Source organism: Saccopteryx bilineata, chromosome 2 (genome assembly GCF_036850765.1).
Source record: "Saccopteryx bilineata isolate mSacBil1 chromosome 2, mSacBil1_pri_phased_curated, whole genome shotgun sequence".
Taxonomy (NCBI): domain Eukaryota; kingdom Metazoa; phylum Chordata; class Mammalia; order Chiroptera; family Emballonuridae; genus Saccopteryx; species Saccopteryx bilineata.
The window spans coordinates 251,727,862-251,743,699 of record NC_089491.1 but is presented as its reverse complement, the minus strand read 5'-3'; the positions used below and the strand labels follow the sequence as shown (position 1 = coordinate 251,743,699).

The following is a 15,838-nucleotide window of genomic DNA, read 5'->3' as shown; positions in this document are numbered from 1 at the left end:
TCAGAAGTCCCTGTGCATTGTCATTAATGGACCCAGGCCCCATCACAGGTGAAGGGGGGACAACTGACGAGGTTGACAGATACTGGTCGACCATGGTCACTTCAGGTCCCCAAACAAAGGATGTGAAGGGGTGTTTATGTCTCTGCTTTTATGTTCATAAATTCAGGACACATTCACTCTGAGGTCTCAGTACCTGTGGCCACAATAACATAATTCTCTAAACGGTGGGAGGACCAGGAGGATGACTCCATGCTGAGGGGGCTTAGTCTTTAAAGTAAGGAGTGAGGTGTGGGGACACCTGCAGCACAATAAGGAGCCCCCGGGGGATGAGAAGGCCCTGCCCTGTGTGGGGTGGGTGATGTGAAAGGCAGAGCTGATGTGTTGAGTTTCACTCTCTCTGCTCAGCTGCAGGACTTCCATCCCAGTTATGAGTGAAAATGGACTCTGAGACAGCAGGGGGCGATGTGGGCCCATCCCTGAAGGTAGATAAGGAATCTCAGCTCAAAAATCAGAGCTAGAGACCTGCCTTGTGTCCTCTGCTCTGTGCTCACAGAGGACCAGCAGCTGTGACCTCCCAGGGTCCAGGAGGGGCTCCCTGAGCCCCACCCACACTCAGCTTTCACCACATTTATCCCCAGGGACACCAGCAGGATGGAACAATTTGCATGAGGGTTCCTCCCTGCCCTCCCCTGAGGGGACAAGATAAGAGAGACTGTGAGCAGTTCTCTCACGTGTGGGGCTCAGAAGCAGAGTGTGGGCATCTCCACCATGGCCTGGACCCCTCTCCTCCTCGCCCTCCTTGCTCACTGCTCAGGTGACGGACTGAGGGAAGGGGGGAAGTGATGATGGAGGACACATTTATTTTTTTGCTTTTATTGAGAACATGCTGTGAAATAACCCCAGTCTCATGCCTCTGTGTCTCTACAACTCTGTTGCAGGGTCCTGGGCACAGTCTGGGCTGAGGCAGGAAGCCTCGGTGTCAAGGTCTGTGGGACAGAAGGTCACTCTCTCCTGCACTGGGAGCAGCAACAATGTCGGAAGTCATCGGGTAGTCTGGTACCAACAGCTCCCTGGTGCTGCCCCCAAAACAGTAATGAATGAAAGCTCTCGGCCCTCAGGGATCCCTGATCGGTTCTCTGGCTCCAAGTCTGGCAACACGGCCTCCCTGACTATCACTGGCCTCCAGCCTGAGGACGAGGCCGACTATTACTGCTCATCATGGGACTACAGCATCAGCAATGACACAGTGCTCCTGACCCATGGGGAACTGAGACTAAAACTTGCCCCTTTTACCCTGAACATGTCCAGGAGTGCCTGTGATAAACAAAAAGGGTCGTTGTGGCAGACTGTAGAGTGTCTGGCTCTGAGGGTTTTACTTTCTGAGCACCAGTCCTTTTTAAATAGTGACAGGCGATCTAGTCATATTGTGTTACCATAACTTTATTGAGATATAATTTGTATGCCCCAAATTCACTAGTTCAATATACACAATACAACAGCGTTTAGCATATTTACAGAGCTGTATAACCATCCATATTCCAGGTTGAGAGCACTTCCATATCCTGCAGGGAGAGTCAGCACTCATCACACCTGTCAGTCCAGGGTGACTGCGGACCCACCCTCCGTATTTATAGATTCCTATCAGGTACATTTCATAGAGATAGAACCAGAAAATAGGTGGTACTTTGTGGCTGTCTTGTTTCTTTTCATTCTTTTGCATAATGTACTTTAGGTCACATCAATACTGAGACATGGGTCAGTGGTCCATTTTTTATCTTTATTTATTTACTTTATTGCCAAATAATACTCCACTTTTTGGACACTCATGTTGTTTACTTATCATGTACTGGTGAACATTTGAGTTGGTTTCCATTCTTGGCTACGACGCATAGTGCTGCTAGGAACATCTGTGCACAAGCTTGGTTTTGTTTGTGGCAGACACGTTTCACCACTGAGGAGTGGATTTCTGAGACATGGAATTTTCATTACAGGTTTGAGGAACTGTTAGATGTTTCCAGTATGGCTGCACTTTTTCAGATTTCCACCAGCGATGTATGGGGGTGGGGGGGAGCAGGTAATTTCTTCACATCTTCACCAACAAGTGTGATTATGTCTCGTGGCAGGAATTCAGGAACTCCTCCCAGAGACACTGGAGTGGATAGCATGACTACCCTTCAGCTGGGAGGACCATGAGCTAGGAAGGGCCTGTGGAGGCAGCCTGTGAGGAGCACTGCTGCCTCTGGATCACTGGCCCCAGGAGCACTCATTTGACTCGCACACTGGCCTCATATTTTATCTTCACCCCTTCCCAGACCCACTGTTCTACCTGATGTCTAGTAGAGACAGACGGACACTGACACTTAGGAGCAAATCTGCAGGAAGACACATGGCCTGTGTGTATCTTCAGACAAAGATTAACAGAGCCTCTATGTTCCCACACTAAGCCTGAGCGAGCAGCGCTCTGGGCTTCCCCTTTACATCCAAGAGCCCATGCTCCTTGCCTTCCTCTGCTCCTCTCTGGATGAGGGGTTTCATTGGGGGATGGGGTAAAGAATAACTGTGAAGGGGCATTTGCACAGCCCTTTATTCTGGCATCTGAGCACAAGAAGTGGTTGTCTCATTCTTTCTATCGCCTTCTGTCCTTAAATCTGGGGTTCGGGTTAGACTGTTAAACCAGCAGTCAAACACATTGGCTTGGTGTGAGTGTGCGTGCGTGCACATTTGTTTGTCATCTATGGGTGTGAATACAATGACTGAATAATGATCTTGTCTAAAAATAAGTCTAAGTCAAAAGGCATAATGACACAGTCCTAACAAACATGCAAGGAGCTCGTTCAAGACCTAAATAGAGGCACATAACCCAATCTAGTTTAGTGATTATAGAAGATGTTGTAAACCCAACCCAACAGAAAGAGAGTTCAAAATTATAGGACAGCCCTGACCAGATAGCTCAGTTGGCTGCAGCACCATGCTGAAGCACAGAGGTTGTCAGTTTGATCCCTGGTCAAGGCACACACAGGAACAGATCAATGTTCCTGTCATCTCTGTCTGTCTGTCTCTCTTCTTTCCTCTCTCTCTAAAATTAATAAAATAAACATTTAAAATTTTTTTTTTAAAAGTTAAAAAAAATTATAGGACAACATCATGTATGCACAGAGATACAAAAATTCCCTAACATATTAATAGAATCCATGTTATATCAAGATAGATTTCCTTGACCACCAGGGAGAACTTGTGCTCAGTGATCTAGGGTACTGGTATGTTTCTGGGAGATGGGGACATGTATTTGGAGAGAGAACAGAAAGATATGACAAAGTACTGAAATGTATGTCGGGTACCCCATTCAGAAAAAGAAACTTGGACACCAATTCTCAGTGTCAGTTCCCTGACACACCCCTAGAGAAAAAGATGGCATAACTGGATATCATGTAGCCCAGGGGTAGTCAACCTTTTTATACCTACTGCCCACTTTTGTATCTCTGTTAGTAGTAAAATTTTCTAACCGCCCACTGGTTCCACAGTAATGGTGATTTATAAAATAGGGAGGTAACTTTACTTTATAAAATTTATAAAGCAGAGTTATAGCAAGTTAAAGCATATAGTAATAATTACTTACCAAGTACTTTATGTTGGATTTTCGCTAAATTTGGCAGAATAAATCTTTATAAAACAACTTATTATTCTTCAATCTATCTTTTTATTTATACTTTGGTTGCTCCGCTACTGCCCACCATGAAAGCTGGAATGCCCACTAGTGGGCAGTAGGGACCAGGTTGACTACCACTGCTGTAGCCCATGGTCCAAAACATGCACTGGCGTGGTCCTTCAGAGATGAACAACAACCCCAAGAAAGCTCTTACTTGGGTCAAGCAGCATCACTCAAGAGCCACCAGAGGGAGCTGCTCTCTGTTCCTTCCTGCACTAGAAGGGCTCCTGGTCCCTTGGTCCTTCTACCATATGCAACTTGCCAATCCTCGATTCAACACTGGCTCCTACTGGCACCCAAAACTTCCCCACAGGAAAGATCTGCTTTCAAAACTGTCACTTTGAGAATACTGAGACCATTTACAAAGAAGACTCAGGATTCCTGCTGCCAGCTATGCTGACCCAATTTATTCACGATGAAACATACAATAAGTGATTTAGTTCTCCCACAGTCATATTTTTAGATTGTATGTCACACTAGTCTGTTGTTTCACATGTATTCCAAAGACAATTCTTAATGACTTAGGGACACTGATATTGTTCATATTTTCAGATATTTTAATTTTATTTCTAATGATTTATTTTATCTTAAATGTTAGGTCCTTCTCATTTAAAAATATGATAATATACTGCTCACAAAAATTAGAGGATATTTCAAAGTGACTATGAAGTGATAAAATATTCTCTAATTTTTATGATCAGTATATATACATATCAATAATATATATGTATCTCTATAGCAGCAAATATTCATTCACTTATTTTACACATACAATATTTTAGTCTGAATAATCTTGTCTGATATAAGTTGAGCATCATATACACTATGATGAGAAAAAATGAATAAGCATCAATTTTAAATCAATTTACAGGCAATTAAAAACACATATAAAATCATATTTTGGTTTTGCACTGTAATAAAAACAAATTCGGTATGTTATTTTTACCAAAAACTGGCAAATTTTATTTTCCTGCTACTTCCCCTCACTGCCTAATCTCTTCTCTTTGCTTTCCATTCTGTTCGCTCCACAGGAGACGGTTAAGAAAATAGGTGGTTCAAATGTCCCATGCTGTTCACTCTAACTGGTATAGACACTGCGTATCTGTTTTGTCATGTTTCTAAATATTAAGCACATTTATTCTGATTCTGTTGTATGTCCTGTTCAGATAAATCTCACAATTTAATGGTGGTGCTGTGACATTTGTCCTCTAAATCTGCAGTTTTATTAAAGGGAGCCCGTATAATTATGGACACTTAGAGCCAAGGGGAGGTAGCCCCAAGCCTGGCAGTACATCTCCAACCTCAATGTCCCGCGAGTGCTGCTTCTGGAGACAGTGAACAGGACTGTGTCAGTGGGAGACCCGTCCCTTCAGACCTGACACAGGCTCTGTGGTTTCCTGATGGGCTCAGTGCTGGCAGGAGGACACCAGGTCATCACTCACACAGAGGTAGAGAAGGGGTTTCACCAGAGAAGCCAGAACATACTTAGAAGAATGGGGTTGAGTTTAAAGAAGACTACGTTATTGGGGCAGGAGTTTGAGACCTCGCACTGATCACCATTCTGACCTCCAGCTTCCCAGACAGGAAATGTAGGACCGAGGTCAACAGGGAGTTAGGGAAGCTGATTTGGTGGAAAACATCAACCCCCCTCACTCAGTGACTCAGTCACCATGCAGTCATTGGTCTGCGTGAGGTCCCAGCATCAGCTTCTTTCAACATCTCCTCCAGGGGACATGAGGGTGACACTGGGGCAGGAGGAGAGAGGAAGCTGATTTGCATGAAGCACCTTACCCTCCTAAAGGGTCCATGAAAAGCCCTGAGGAAACCTCTCTGCAGTCCAGGAGCCTGAGAGATTGTGTCCTGTGAGTGCCCCCGCCATGGCCTGGACGGTGCTTCTGCTCGGGTTCCTCGCTTACAGCTCAGGTCAGGGGAAGGGACTCTGCATCCTTGGGGGACAAAAAAAGGCTGGGTCTCAGGGTGACCTTTGTATCTCAGATCACTTGTCCTTTTTCTGCTTATTTTAGGTGTGGCTTCTGAGACTGTGGTGACCCAGGAGCCATCGCTGTCAGTGTCTTCAGGAGGGACAGTCACACTCACCTGTGGCTTTAGTTCTGGGTCAGTCTCTGCAAATAACAGCCCTAAGTGGTTCCAGCAGACCCCAGGGAAGGCTCCCGGCATGCTCATCTACAGCACAAACAGCCAGCCCTCAGGGGTCCCTGGTCGGTTCTCTGGATCCATCTTTGGGAACAAAGCCGCCCTCACCATAATGGGAGCCCAGCCTGAAGATGAGGCCGAATATTACTGTGCTCTGGATATAGGGTATCATTTACACAGTGATGCAAACCCACGGGGAAGTGCAACCAAAACCTCATGTGCACAGAATGGCTCAGCCTCAGTGACAAAGGGAAGAGAGAAGGTGCAAATGGTCAACCCTCTGTGGGCTCCATGACCCCACTGTCGTGTCCAGTGGCTCAGCACCATGTGCCTCCTCCAGTCCCTCCCAGGGTGTGTCCATTTCTCCTCTGTGATGCCTGGAAGACTGGGCTTCTCTCTCCCCCTCTCCCTGCAGTTATAATAGGGTGGGGGCTGAGCTACAAATATTTTAACCAACAGTGATTCTCAGAGACCCGTCTGCTCCCTGTAAGACTCTCCTTATTCAAAGAGCAGTAACAGACATGCTCTTGCTCATTGATCTGACCCTGCAGACACACGGATATTTCATCAGCATTGAAAAGGCAGTGTTACCGGGACCTGGCTGGAAATGTGATTGCTCACTAGACCTACTGAGTCAGACACTTGTGTGTGTGTGTGTGTGTGTGTGTGTGTGTGTGTGTGTGTGTGTGTAGGAACCTGTGTTTAACAGGCTCTTTAGGAGATTATCAAGAACATTAAAATTTGAGATGTACTTCTATTATTATTAAATAATTCCTGAGAATTTCTGTTTAAAATTCAATCAAGCTAACATTCAGGTACACTCCATCCCAAATTTCATTCAAATATCCAAGAACACACAAAAACAGACTTAGAATTTCAGGTCACCACTGAAAACTCTGACTTGATTTCAAACCACAAGTTGAGAGGTATATCCACAAAGATACATCCTCTGAGGATGTATGTCATGGCTGATATGAATATTTATGCTGTTAGAAGTCATCTACTTAGAAGGGGTTTCCAGAAACAGTCCTATCACCGCTGAGCTGACTCCCCTGGTGCAGGACGGGGTTGGCAGGCGGGGGCTGGAGGTGGTGTCACTACCTGAGTGTCCCCTAAGGCGGCCACACTGGGCTGTGAGGGAAAGAAAATGTGTCAAATTTTGGGTTATTTTCTCATCTCTATTTTTAAAATCTCATTAGAAAAATTTTATTTTAGGCTCCACAAAAGAAATTTAAAAGAAAAATAGTATTTTATTCCCACGATGGCTGAAAAGTGGGTGGTGAGCAAAGAAGAGATAAGCAATGTGTAATGGCCTGGGATATAAAGTTACAATGTTCAAATGATAAACGAATAGTTATTCTTAAATATCTGAGACAAGTCCACACACCCTTAGCCCAAAAAGGACACCAGTGGGCACTATGGAACTTCTTAGAACACGGAAACTCATGTGGGTTATATTTAATGGACCCTGAACAGTGGCCCCGGCCTGTATAAATTTTTAGAGCAGCTGTCTCTTCCTATAGGGTAGACCCACACACCACCAGCCCTGGCTCACCCCTGACAGTGTAGCTGCTCTCAGGGCTGAGGACCTGGGTAGAGGAAGGGAGTGGGTAATCGGCTCAGATTTGCATAATGCAATCCTTAAACACACCCCTTCACAGCAAGCTCAGTAGAAGACAAAGAGGCATCAGAGAGTCCAGCCTCAGCTCAGGGACAGCGAGTCCTTCTTCTGTCTGCACCATGGCCTGGACCCTCCTCCTTCTTCTTGCTCACTGCCCTGGTGAATACAGATGTCACACACCAGCCTTTGGAGGGATCCTCTGCCTCTGTTCCTTTTTCCTCACATGGGTGTGTTTTGGTTTCAGGGTCCAGTTCTCAGGCTGTGGTGACTCAGGAGCCTTCACTTACTGTGTCCCCAGGAGGTACAGTCACTGTCATCTGTGGCACCAGCACTAGAGATGTCACCAATGGTCACTATCCATACTGGTTCCAGCAGAAGCCTGGCCAAAGCTGCCTTGACCTTCTGGGAGCCCAGCCCAAGGACAACACTGAGTACGACTGCTGGCCGGAGTACAGTGGTGCTCGGCACGTGAGAGACCGAGATGGGGAACCAGGACAGAGCCCTCACTGGTGCTTGTTGTAAGAGGATCTTGTGGTCAAACACACCAGCTCTCAAGTAGCCTAAGTGAGGACCATCCACTGCAAAGTGAAGTAAAGGGTAGAAACTATTTCATATAAAGTGGAAAATATGATTTGGGAGGAACTGGTTCAGGAAAAGCAAAATCCAATTATTTCATAATCCAGAGAGAATGGTAACAGCTGGATTGGGTGTAAGGGCTGTGGTCACACCTATTTCCTCTAGAGAGCAGTGTCTTCCCTGATATACTTAGTTACCTAAGGGCAAAGAGGAGAAATACTTTATTTGTATATTACTAAAATTTATTTTAGTAATTAAATGCAACAGATATGAGTTGTATAAATTATAAACGTATTAAAAATCGCCAAGTTCTACAATAAGTTTCTTTATATGCCAAACCTTTATTGATATCAACATGTTATACCCACAATGATTCAATACAAGTATATTTCTGAATTTAAATGCATTTTTTCATTTTTATTCTCAGTATTCCACAATTGTGATCAAACCTTGTGCTAATATTTCTGCATTTTATATACTGTTCTTGTCATAAGCTTAATATAAGCAACTTCCTATTTAATAAAAGTAAATAGGCCCTGGCCGGTTGGCTCAGCGGTAGAGCGTCGGCCTGGCGTGCGGGGGACACGGGTTCGATTCCAGGCCAGGGCACATAGGAGAAGCGCCCATTTGCTTCTCCACCCCCCCCCCTCCTTCCTCTCTGTCTCTCTCTTCCCCTCCCGCAGCCAAGGCTCCATTGGAGCAAAGATGGCCCGGGCGCTGGGGATGGCTCCTTGGCCTCTGCCCCAGGCGCTAGAGTGGCTCTGGTCGCGGCAAAGCGACACCCCGGAGGGGCAGAGCATCGTCCCCTGGTGGGCAGAGCATCGCCCCTGGTGGGCATGCCGGGTGGATCCCAGTCGGGCGCATGCAGGAGTCTGTCTGACTATCTCTCCCCGTTTCCAGCTTCAGAAAAATACAAAAAAAAAAGTAAATAATATCTTCAAGGATGTTGAATATTTTTTTGATTTTCTATACTGTGGCAATAGTAAAACATTCGGGAAACTTGAAAGCTTTACCAATCAAATAAAAAGGTGATATTTTGTCATTATCTTGTTATCAATAAGATATTCTGAGCCATTTCTGTGGATTTTGTAAAATCACGGGCAGATATCAGCCATTTGCAATGGAAAACCTAAAGTACATTATTCCTGACTTACACAAAATTAAAAAAATAGGGAGTTAGCAGCTGCACATAATAGCTGGAACCAAAATAAACTGAAACACGTGGAATAATTCATATCCAAAACCACACTGTAGAGTAGATAAAATATATTATGTTCATTTTGTTAAAGAAGGCGCTGCCCACGTCTAAGCCCATTGCCCAGGTGATATTAATGTGTGTTGGGGTCGAGCTGTGGGCAGGCAGGATCCTTGTAGCCTGGGGCTTGGTTTTAGGACTAAGTCTTTCCCACCCTTTTTCATGTGGGGTGGTGCAATCCCATCATGCCTCAGATAAGTGACTTTGTATTAGAGACTCCCCTATTTTGTATATTGGATTAAAGGTTTTGATTTCTGCACTATAAAGTGGGGCAGACTGGGAGCTTGCTCTCTCAGTTCCTGAGATTAACATTAGAGAGAAGAGCAGGGAAAGGCCACGTGGAGGAGGCCAGGAGAAGCAGCCAAGACGGCGAGTGCTGAGGGAGAAGCCAGTTAGTGCAGAGTTTGTGCAGAGAGAAGGAGATGGGGAACAGAGGTTAGTAAGGCTAGTGAGCTAGAAACCTTTGATTCTAGGAAACTCAAATAAGTCAGTAGCTTTGTGAGCTCTGAATGAGTGGGTCTTGGAGCCCAGTGTGTGTATTTACTTGCCTTCTGGGTGCAAGCTAGGATTAAAGCTAATCACCCACCAGTTCTTGGCTCTGTTGTTTCATTACCGACTGTCCGAATCCAATGCTAACCTGCATGGGCCAGGCAGCTGTGATAGTGGCCGCGGTCAATGGCTTTACACACGCCAATGTTGCCAAGCACACATCAGACCAGTGTCTCTCAAACTTTAAAGTATACAGGGATTATCTGAGGATCTTATAAAATGTGGATCCTGACCCAGTGGGTGTGAACTGACACAGATGTTCTGCATTTCTAAAAGCTCCCTGCCCCACAAGATTCACATATGTGTTTTAATAATAGCAACTCCCTAAGAATAGTATAAAATAAAAAGAAGAGTTACAGGTGGACAAGAGCCTAAGAGAAATATCTGACATAAAGAAGTAATGACTTTGGATTTTAGAAACCCTTCATACATACACTCCATGCTCCATGCCTGTAGGTAACAGGGAGGGCAGCAGCAAAGCAGGGAGAGCCTCCTCTTTCTTTCAGAACAGACATGAAAGCAAACATAAAAACAAAAGGACCTCTCCTGGCCCCAAACTCCCCTCCAGCTCTTGCCCATAGTATGGCCTGTGCGCAAAGCAGATGGAACCTGGAGAATGACAGTAGATTACAGGGAACTTAATAAAGTTGTTCCCCCTTTGCACGCTGCTGTTCCCTCGATAGCTAACATGATGGATCGGCTAAGCCATGAGTTGGGGACATACCACTTTGTGGCAGACTTGGCCAATGCTTTTTTCTCTATTGATATAGCCGCAGAGAGTCAAGACCAATTTGCCTTCAGTTGGGAAGGGAGACAATGGACCTTTACAGTGTTACCCCAGGGCTATTTGCATAGCCCCACCTTGTGCCATGGGCTGGTGGCTGCTGACCTGGCTAAATGGAAACAGCCAGAGGTAGTCCGCATGTACCATTATATTGATGATATTATGCTAACTAGTGATTCTCTTTCAGAATTGGAGCAAGCAGTCCCTACCCTGCTATCCCATTTGAAAGCATGTGGCTGGGCAGTTAATGAGAACAAATTACAAGGACCTGGGTTATCTGTTAAATTCTTGGGAGTTGTCTGGTCGGGTAAGACAAAAGTTATCCCTGATGCAGTTATAGATAAGATTCAAGCATACCCTGTGCCCACTACGGTAAAACAGTTACAGGAATTCTTAGGTTTGTTGGGGTATTGGCGAGCATTTATACCGCATTTGGCTCAGTTACTACGCCCCTTGTACAACCTTATTCGAAAGGGGGTTCGCTGGGATTGGACTGAGCAGGCGCAAGGTTCATTTGCAGCTGCTAAGAGAGCTGTCAAGGTGGCACAGGCCTTGAATGTGTTTGATCCTGCCAGGCCCTGTGAGCTGGATGTTCATGTAACCTCGGAGGGGTTTGGATGGGGTTTGTGGCAGCGGACAGAGCGCCTACGGCAACCTATTGGATTTTGGTCCCAATTGTGGAAAGGTGCTAAAGTCGTTACTCATTAGTAGAGAAGCAGCTGGCAGCTGTATATGCTGCCCTCCTGGCAACTGAGAGTATTACAACCACAACACCAGTTACAGTCAAAACAACATACCCTATAGCTGGATGGGTGAGAGATTGGGCAACTAAACCACGTAGTGGTATGGCCCAAATGTCTACCCTGGCCAAGTGGGGTGCCTACCTGCAACAACGCTGTGCTCTTAGCACCAGCCCATTGAGGGCAGAACTGCAGGAAGTCTTGGGTCCAGTCACCTATGCGACCTTAGAGTCAGGTGCAACTGGGGCTCAGGAGGCAGAACCTGAGGTCAGTCCCTACCAGGAGGGGCGGGTGCCCATCCCCGAAGATGCCTGGTATACTGATGGTTCCAGCAGGGGCCAACCTGCCAAATGGACGGCTATCGCCTTCCATCCGGCCACTGAGACTATTTGGGTGGACACGGGTACAGGCCAAAGCAGCCAATGGGCAGAATTAAGAGCTGTTTGGCTAGTTGCCCATAATGAACCTTCACCTCTGGTGATCTGTACTGACAGTTGGGCTGTCTATCGTGGACTGACCCTTTGGATTGCTACTTGGCACATTAACCAGTGGATGGTAATGCACCGTCCATTATGGGGTCAGGCCATGTGGCAGGACTTATGGGAAATAGGACACCAGAAGCAGGTGACAGTATATCATGTCACAGGGCATGCCCCTCTAGCCCATCCTGGGAATGATGAGGCAGATACGTTGGCAAGGGTGCGATGGTTGGAGACTGCACCTGCAGGTGATGTGGCACAGTGGCTCCACCGGCGCCTGCTCCATGCAGGACAGAAAACTATGTGGGCTACGGTTAAGGCTTGGAACTTGCCTGTGTCCTATGCAGAGGTACTTGCAGCCTGTGAGCAATGTGCAGTATGTTCCAAGGAACACCCTCGGAGACCACTGGTGTCACCTGGACAGATCCAGAGGGGTCATGTCCCACTGACACGATGGCAGATAGACATCATTGGACCCTTACCAAAGTCAGAAGGGTACCAGTATGCAGTCACTTGTGTAGATACTGCCACCGGGCTGCTTGCTGCTTACCCCGCTCGTAACCCTGACCAGAGGGCAGTCATACAGGCTCTGGACCGCCTGAGTGCTGCATACGGGCGACCGCTGGTCATTGAAAGTGACAATGGTACCCACTTCACTGGTTCAACGGTGAGGCAATGGGCTCAAAAGCTGGGGGTGGACTGGAAGTACCATGTTCCCTACCACGCCCAGGCTGCTGGCATCATTGAGCGTTATAATGGACTCTTAAAGCAGGTACTGCGACAGGAGGGGGGCACCGGCTCTCTTACTGGATGGAACACTCTGTGGTCCGGCCCTATACCCAGGCAGAGCTGATGGAGTTGGGGGCACAATTTAGGCAGAAACCTACTGAATCCCTGGTAGCCTGGTTACTACGATTATGGGATATAGGGGTGGATGGCATCATGCTCTCCGGAACAGAGATGGAGAAATTGGCTGCCATTACCACACACTCTTCCTTGAGGCAGCGTCTTCAGAACTGCCATGGCAACCCAGGAGACCATACCCTATTAGAATGGGTGATGGCTGCCATTCGTATGGTCTGGCAGAATGCTGGAGAACTGCCGGGGGCAATGAGTCGGTGGCAGTGCTACAGTGAGTTAGTAAAGGTCCTTCGAGAACTAGGTATGAAGAATGCTGTTTTCAACCCTGGGTCTCGTGGGCCAGACGAGGAAGTGTTTACGGCCAAAATGAGGGAATTTGTCCTTGCTAGCGCCCCGTCAGCCCTTTTTGGGTCACTTGTGGCTATCTTGGGCCCCTATGTGGGGCAGCCCATCAATGCAGTTACACAGATGGTAGCAGATTTGGGAGAGCTGGAGGCCGCTCGGGATCATAAAGCAGTGAGGGCTGCTGCCTATGTTTCCCCCCCAACTAACAAGGGAAACAGGCCTGTAAAGGTTACCCGAACGCAGATGTGGGTAGACTTGATTGCGGCTGGAGCAGATAAGGGGAAATTGGATGGCCAGTCTAATAAAATTCTTTTGGAGCTTTGGCGGCAGCTTAAACCAGAACAGAAGTTCCAGCCACTGAGACGAAAGGCCCCAGCAGCTACCAATAAAACATTTGGTGCGCGCACAGCTCGGTTACAAGATTATATGATAGAGACGGCCGAGGGAGAGGGGAACTCCCAAGACCCATTGTACCAGTTTGAATAGGAAAAAGGCCGAGGGACCCGTCTAACGGGGATGGGCGGGGACCGGAGGCCACATGTGGAACTGGCTATCCACTGGTCCCCTTCCAATGTACAACAGGTGTTGGCCTTGGTGGATACAGGTGCAGAATGTTCCCTTCTCTATGGAAACCCAGAGCGGTTTGCTGGGACCCCAGTGGCCATTGACGGTTATGGGGGCCAAACTGTTCAAGTGAAGCCAATAACTATTCCATTGGGGATAGGGAGACTGCCTCCTAAGCCATATAAGGTGTATGTATCTCCTATTCCTGAATATATTTTGGGGGTAGATGTCTTGCAAGGACTGTGGTTGGAAACTACAGCTGGGGAGTTCCGGCTGCGGATCAGGGTTGTGAAGGCAGTATTGCGGGGACATGCATCACATTCCCCTTTGCAATTACCCATCCCTCGGCATGTGACTAACACCAAGCAGTACCGCCTGCCAGGTGGTTATGAAGAAGTCACAGGGACAATCCTTGAACTAGAAAAGGTGGGGATCATCCGGCCAACACACAGTTCCTGCTATCATAATTGCAGGGGCTCCCCTGATCCCTTGCCCTTCATGGGAAGAGCTGGTTTTCTGCTTTTCCCTTGTCTTCTTTTGTGGTTTGCCTGTCTTGGTGAGACACCAATAAATAGGATGGCCCCCCATCCTCTGACTCCGCCATTTCTTTATCGTCTGCCCGAATCCAATGGGAACCTGCATGTGAATGGTCACGATGGCGGCTCCTGGCCTTACACCCATCTTCCCTGTAGCTTCTCCTCCAGTCTTCCCTAAGGGGCAGACCCTTGTCCACTAGAGTCAGACTCCCCTTCTCAATTCATGGGTCTCTCTCCCTTTCCTCCCCTGCCCCCCCTCCCTTGTCCACTCCTCAGCTAATGACCAAGGCTGCGATTTCAGGGAAGACCTTGTCATCTTCTCAGATCTTTACACTTGGACTTGACCCTTCTCATATGCCTTTCCCGTTCAGAATGTCTCTAACCCCTTAGCTCTGAGACCCTAATCCTGCTGATTCTCTTTTTCACCTCATTTAGTACCTTAACCTTCTGTTTCCCAAGTTCATTTTCATTTTCCAGTGAATCCAAAGAATGACAAAAACATGTTGATTTATCCTCCCAAACACTCCCACTCCGTCTCTGTGCTGATCCAGTGAGGAATCAAGTAGGAAGAGGGAAACCCGGGCAGTGAGCAGCCTGGAAAGGGGGTTGGTGGCCGAACGTGTCACTGGGAAAGCAGACACCGTCTCCCTGCAGCTTTGTGCTCACAGCAGCTGTCTCCTACTGGGGTCCCCGCGAGTCCCTGACCACATGGCCTCCCCTTATCCACACAGTCCCAGCTCAAGAGAATGGCTGAGCTCAGTGTCAGCGGAGCTCTGAGAGAAATATCTCAGTTTAGTCCTCTAGATTCTGGAGCAGGAGTAAACTACACAACGCTAAGAAATAAAAAGAAAAAAATAAATTCTGAAATGCTACTGGGCCCTGGTGAGACCAAGCACCTGACAATAAGGCCATCAATTACGTATGTGGCAAGGCATCCTCATTACTGTGTGTGTCTCAAGGACCCTGACCTCAGAGCAGGAGAATCCGAGACCTTAGCTCCTCTACTCAACAGAGATGTCTAATAGCTCTGAACTGAGTAGAAGGAGAGGCAGCAATTCAGTCTGGCCTCCCCTTCCCCAAGTTCCTCCATCTAGGTTCTGCCGGGGCATCCTAGGCACTTCATCTGATACAGAGGGAACTAAAAGCTCCAGGCCAGAGGGGAAGGGGGGCTGCAAACAGGGACAGCCCTGCATTGTCCATTGGTGATATTCTCACTATGGGCACTAGAGGGGGCTGTGGGCCAGTTCCTGGGAAAGCAGGCTCATCTGTGAAATGGTCCTATTGCCAGGGGTCCTAATGCCCAACTAACACATAGTCACTGACATGGAACAGCTGACTAGCTGTGACCAAGACACATTGCTGAGTGCCTTTGGGAGGGAAGCTCATTTGCATGGCAGCCCCCACACACAGTGATAGGAGCTATAAGGAGAGCTGTGCTGGGGACCCTGTGGGGTTGCTGAGAGCACAGGACTGAATAGTCTGCACCATGGCCTGGGCTGCACTCCTGCTCACACTTCTGGCTCACTGCACAGGTCTGGGGGACTCTCTGGGTTGGGGGAGAGGGGGAAATGAGAGAGTCCGTACTGTACTTTAATGACCCCTCTCCCTGCTCCTGACCTTTGGTCTCTCACCTGTTTTAGGAGCCACTTCTGTCGGGAGCCGATCCAC

At 47.5% G+C, this 15,838-nt stretch overlaps 1 gene segment (V, D, J or C); it reads left to right on the top strand.

The window, feature by feature from the left end:
- The window catches only part of LOC136325528 (Ig lambda-1 chain V regions MOPC 104E/RPC20/J558/S104-like), an 896,106-nt gene that overhangs the window by 34,897 nt on the left and 845,371 nt on the right, over positions 1-15,838 (top strand).